General features: G+C 40.2%; 1 long non-coding RNA gene across 1 annotated transcript; it reads right to left on the bottom strand.

Moving 5' to 3' along the window:
* Positions 1–350: 350 nt before the first annotated feature.
* Positions 351–1079, bottom strand: LOC114449235 (uncharacterized). Its single transcript, XR_003671965.1, has 3 exons — positions 1017–1079; positions 756–931; positions 351–400 (listed from the first exon to the last, which is right to left on the bottom strand). It is a non-coding gene; the product is annotated as an uncharacterized LOC114449235 (long non-coding RNA).
* Between the last annotated feature and the right edge of the window lie 4775 nt (positions 1080–5854).

Raw genomic sequence — 5854 nt, 5'->3', positions numbered from 1 at the left:
TTCAGTGGATGTTTTACACATGGCGTGACCCAGATACTGTCCCCATGAACCCAGAAGTATGATGTCGCTAGCCACATTCGTGTTCAGACCTTAGCCAGATTTTAGCAAACCCAGCTCAATCCACCTCTGTGAGGTGGATCTATCTAATCCAGCTTTAACTGGATTTTTGTGCTGTTCTGATTGATTACACAAGACTGAACGGGGTCTGAATGTACTCATGTACAAATGCAAGAGGATTATAATCCTGACAGAATATGAGACTCACCCTGGATGAACCTGGTCACCAGCAGGTCCAGGTTGTCCTCTCCTGTCACAGTCTGAAGTTTCCTAAACATGTCCTCCAGAACGTCCAGAGACACGTCCTGTGAGTCCCCCCTCCTCTGCTCCTTCAGCTCTGACACTGAGAAACACAAAACACATCAGATTCACATCAGTGAGGCGCCAGTCTCATCTTCATCAGCAGGGTTAGCATTAGCATCACAATGTTATGTTTATCATTCATTATTCTCTTTAGTCTTAGTGCCTGTATTCACAATGACACAAGGACACACAAATGTGTAACTGTATTGTATGTGCAACATTATTGCCTGCTACATGAATTCTACTGAGAAACACATGTTGTTTGTACTTTTGTCCTTTTCCGCTGTGGCTTTTTGCATTGATGAAAAATGAATGATACAATTATTGGAACTGTTAGCACTGCTAAAACTTTAGACACATTAGCTACAACATCATGCGGGCCGCCTGCCTCTTACATTGCCTGGTTCCCATTTTGTGGTCGCTCCTCTCGCTGCCCTTGACGCTCATGAAGTTCTTCAGGCTGCTCTGCTGTGCAATAACCCGCTCCAGTTCCTTCATCTCAGCGTTAAAGTGAGCGTGTTCCTTCTCCGCTGTCTCCCTCAGCACGGTCAGCTTGGACTGAGCCTCCACCCTTATGTATACCAGTTCCAGATATGAGCTGCAACATCTCAGAGGTTTCCTTCCATTTAACACAACTGGCTGTCTCAGGAGCTCACCTTTCTTCGTTAGCAGCGCTGATCTGGTTGGTAACTTCTGCGTTCTTCTTGTGGAGTTCCTGCAGTTCCTGCGATACAAATATATCTGCTAATAAAGTGTTGAAGGAGAAATCAACAATGTGCCCATGGTGATGATATGATAAGAGTTGTAACCTTGTTCAGCTTGTTGTGTTGCTGCTGGAAATGGTGACGCTCATTAAGAAGACTCTGCAGCTTCTCCTTCAGATGGCTGTTTTTTGCTAACTGCTCATTGAGTTTAGTGGTGGCCTGGACAGAGATGAACATAAAGTAAACAACAGAATGGCTTTGTTTTGTTTGTTTATGCTGTAGCAATGAGTTTGATGACTCACTCTGTGCAGCTCTCCTTCCACAGATTTCTGAGTGCTCTGTACCTCTGACCTAACACAGAGACTGACAGCTCCTCTTCTCGCTTCCATCATCTCGGACTCCAGGTTTGAAATCTGCCCGCATTAAAGTCAAAAGTAAAAAATATGAATCAACATGAAATGATGAAATACATACACGATATACAGTCAGACCTTTCTCTGCAAGTCCTTTTGTTTTTGCCTCTCTCTCTCTAGCTCTTCATCCAAAGCATGGTTATGCTGGAGCAGCTTCTGAAGACGCTGGATGTCCTCAGTCTTCATCTCTTTGCGCCTCTTACACGCGCTGAGCTTTTCACGGAGCTCCTCCTGCTCCTTCAGCAGATTCTCAATCTCCTGCCTTCATCCAAGTCAACATGTGATCAGATATACAACAGACACACACACACAAATACAGTGTGTGAGTTACAGTATGGTAAGTGCGCTCACTCTTGTTTGTAGATTTGTCTCTGGGTCTTGCGGTTGTAGGCCTCATTCTCTCTCTCCATGGTCCTCACTCGTCTCTGCAGGTCCTCAAGTTTGGCTTTCTCTAACTCTGTTTAAAAACGTTATTTAACATTACAGATATTTCAACCAAACAACAATACAACTGATAATAATTACAAGATTTAAAAACAAAAAAACACACATCACCTGTGCCACCTGTGCTCGAGGACGACCTTCTTCGAGACATGTTTACACCAAATGCAGCCAAATCTTTAAACAAGAAAACATGAACGAATGTCTTAATGGAAATATCATTGTCCTCTGTCACGATTCCTATTTAGTCTATTTAAGATATTGAAATCTAATTTTAAATACACAGGTCATCAAAATAACCAAAATGCTAACGGTGTTACAGAAGACATCAAATATTTAGCTTGCTCGTACTTAGCTAAACTATATCAGGTGTGTGAAATGTGTGTGTTGTGCTGTGTAAGAATAAATAAAAGTTTATCTGACCAGCTGTACGCTTGGGAACCCACCGAAGCTTTGCAGGACACCAGTACACCGCAGCGGCAGCTGTCTGAAGTGTTGTTAGCAACCGTTGCTAAGGAACACGGGACAATCAGGCCCTGCTCTCAGGCTGTCAGGCAGCGGCCTTCAAGGTGCTCCGTATGAAATTAACACATGAGAGATACTATATGAAATGAGCCTATTTTATAATATGGTAAACAAATATTAATTAAAAAGTGAATTTAACAAAATACAAATGCTCATAAAAATATAGATGATAAATATTTAATCGACCAGTCATCAATACAGTGTTTAACCACCTCATTGTTGTTAGGTAATGGTGTAAACTGTACATTATGGTGTGTCCTGGTTCAGTCTGCTCTTCACTACACTGTTCATCCTGCTTTGAAATTGAGTGACAAGACAAGAGAAAAAAACAAGAGACAAATCACCCAGAATGCCCCGTGCTTGTTCATTTCTGAGATTGTTGCTACTAAAAACAGCTTAGAGTGAGCTAAAGATTGATTGTAATTCAGTAGATTGCAACTGCAGCTGCAAGTTTTCTGTCAGGGTCATTGTTGTCTCTGGAATTCCGCACCACAGACCAAAATGAATCCAAAAGTGGACACATGTTGTTTTGGCTGTGAAGTTTTTTAGAATTGTACATTCTTACTGTGACCACTAGATGGCACCAAAGCACTTCAGCACCAGCATCTCTGCTGACACGCCTCTGTTTGCTGTTATGATAGTAAATGTCAGCATGTCCTGGGTGTCCAAGCACAGATGTAAGAGCTGCAGAATAATACAGCACTACAGAGTTCATTTCAGTCGACACCTTGTTGTTGTCATGCACACGTCCAACAGCTTGTAGCTGCTCACATTTTATTAATCCACCTTGCTGAGCATGAAGGCTGGGGGCCAGCAGGTCAGTGGGGGAGGACCATGGTTCAAGTGACTGTAAGCTTTCTTGCTGAAAGAGTTATGTCAGGAAAATAGTTTTACAAATGCACACATGGCTGCCTGAATAAATATTAATATTAAGTATTAAGTAGTTTTTATGTATACTTTTATAGCACATATGTGCGTTCTAAACGAGGTGACGAGCTACTCCTTACATGAAGCCTATACTATACTATACTATACTATACTATACTATACTATACTATACTATACTATACTATACTATACTATACTATACATTTTACACTATGTATACTTTGTTATGCTATAACAGATGTCTTTGTTCTTGCTGTCTTTCTTTAGCCCACATTTCTTTCTTTAATTCTCACAAACACAACCCAAACAGACACAATGCAGGTTAATTACTTCGTCCAAACTCAGGCAAACATTGAAATTGTTATTTAGTGTTCAGTGCAATGTGTGACAACATCTGATTTATGTTTATGTGTCTCCCCTATTAAAAAAACACCTTTAAAGTATGTGTATATCAGGTACCTCAGATCCAAGATACAAGAGAGAGAGAGAGAAACAATCAGCTTTTAATTTTGTCTCCCTCATATAGCTTTACATTTTATGTGGTATGACATGAAACAGGTGATAATTAACACCTGAGTCACAGGTTTGGCCTCAATTAATATATGAAGTGATGCTGAACATGAGATTTAACAAGCCATTACTCAAATTAAGATTCACACTTAGATGGTTTCTTCTTTTCATTTTTCTCACCATTAACATGCTGATAACAATATGCTCATTTAAATGATTTTTAAAGGTAAAATAAAACAAAATGACCTCCCAGCATGTCACACATCATCCGTCTTGCTTTTGAAGGTAAGAAAAATCTGTTATTTTTTATAAAATATTTACACACACAACACTCTTCAAGAAGCACTTAACCCTATCTACCCCAAGCCTATTTTTTAAGGCATCAGCTATGCCCAAAATGAATTGAGTATATCTCAGCAACCACAAGGTGTATTTGAATACTTTTGGTGTCATAATTAAGGGACCACCTTGGAGATTTGCTCAGATGTGAGTATGTAAGTATTAGTTTGTATGCCTCTGGCTCTCAAAAATGGCTGTTTTAATGACAGTTGTCTTCTCTTCATCAAGCTGTAGAGATGCTGACACTGAGTGATATGGGGTATTAACTTTTGTATGACTTGCTAGTTTTAATTATATTAAAAACTTACATTTTTGCATAATTAAGATCGCAGCTCACACTGCCTATAATTGATAACCTGGGAGTTAGGTTGGACTCACTGCCTGCTGATTGGAGTTCCACTCACTAAAGCTACAGTGAGAAATTATTTTTTTCATGTCATCACAAAAAATAAACAAATTATTGACCAATGTCATTAAAACATGGGACCAAACCAGCCAAACAAAATCCAAATAAGGACATAGCTATGTTCAGACTGCAGGTAACTGCAAAGTAACCCAAATCTGATTTTTTTTTTTTGCACAAATTTGACCTGTATCTGATATTGTCATGTCTGAACAGCTCAATTCCGATTTTTTATATCCGACCCAGGCCACTTTCATATGTGGTCCTAAATCAGATATGTATCCCATTTTTTGCAATGCGACCTCAGTCTGAACGGCTATGCGGCATATATCCGACTTTTGCATCAGTGAAAGACTGACGTCACAATTCTGCGACACAGGAGCGGGCAGAAACCAGGTATTCTCAGCATCAATTGCCTTTTGCCTGGAAGTAGAGCCACACTCCAACAGCTTGCTCACAGAAGAGGAAGATGTCGACTGTCTTGCCATGAAAGTGATACAGAAAGGCGCTCGCAGACGTATTCAAAGGTTCTCGTCATTCTAAAATTATGAATGTTATGAATGAAGTCAGTGTCTCTAAAAGCAGTCACGTCACTATCCCACCACTCCACACCCACACACATCTCTGCAGACGCTGCAGCTACTGCTCTCTTCCTTCTCAGCGTTCTTTTTAATATTATTTGGTTGTAATTATGTTGGCTACGATTGGACATTCACATAAACAAAGCCACACAAGCACACATTGTGAGACATCGTATCCTCTTCAAATAAACAAAAAACGGATTACACCAAAAAATCCGAATTGAGCATCAAGACCTGCAGTCTGAACATAGCCTAAGAGGCAGAGTTAGGGATGTTCGAGGTACAAGCAACATGGTGGACTTTCACTCAGAAGTCTGAGGTTTGAGGCTGGATTTGCCATAAAATAACTCCCAGTTAAGGTTAGGCATAAAAGTGTGGGGTTAGGTAAAGATCACCTTAAAACACAAGGAGAAACACGATAGTGAACACAACTGAAATATTGACTAGGGTCACTTCAACCTCCATAAAGAAAGCAAAGGGCTTTTTTTAAATAAATAATATAGTTAATTGGATACTGTGTCATGATCCCCCTTTTAGTTGGTTTTACACACACTGTCTGCTTCCTTTATGATTAATTTGTAAAGCACAGCACCTGTTTTATTTTGAAAGTCTGGTTTTCCCTTTGTGTATGTGTGTTGATTACCTGCCCTGCCCTGATTGTTCTCACCTGTGTCTTGTTACCGCCTTGTG

The sequence above is a fragment of the Parambassis ranga genome, chromosome 17 (genome assembly GCF_900634625.1).
Source record: "Parambassis ranga chromosome 17, fParRan2.1, whole genome shotgun sequence".
In the NCBI taxonomy this organism is placed as follows: domain Eukaryota; kingdom Metazoa; phylum Chordata; class Actinopteri; family Ambassidae; genus Parambassis; species Parambassis ranga.
The sequence above is the reverse complement of the archived record's forward strand: the minus strand, read 5'-3'. Positions and strand labels throughout refer to the sequence as shown.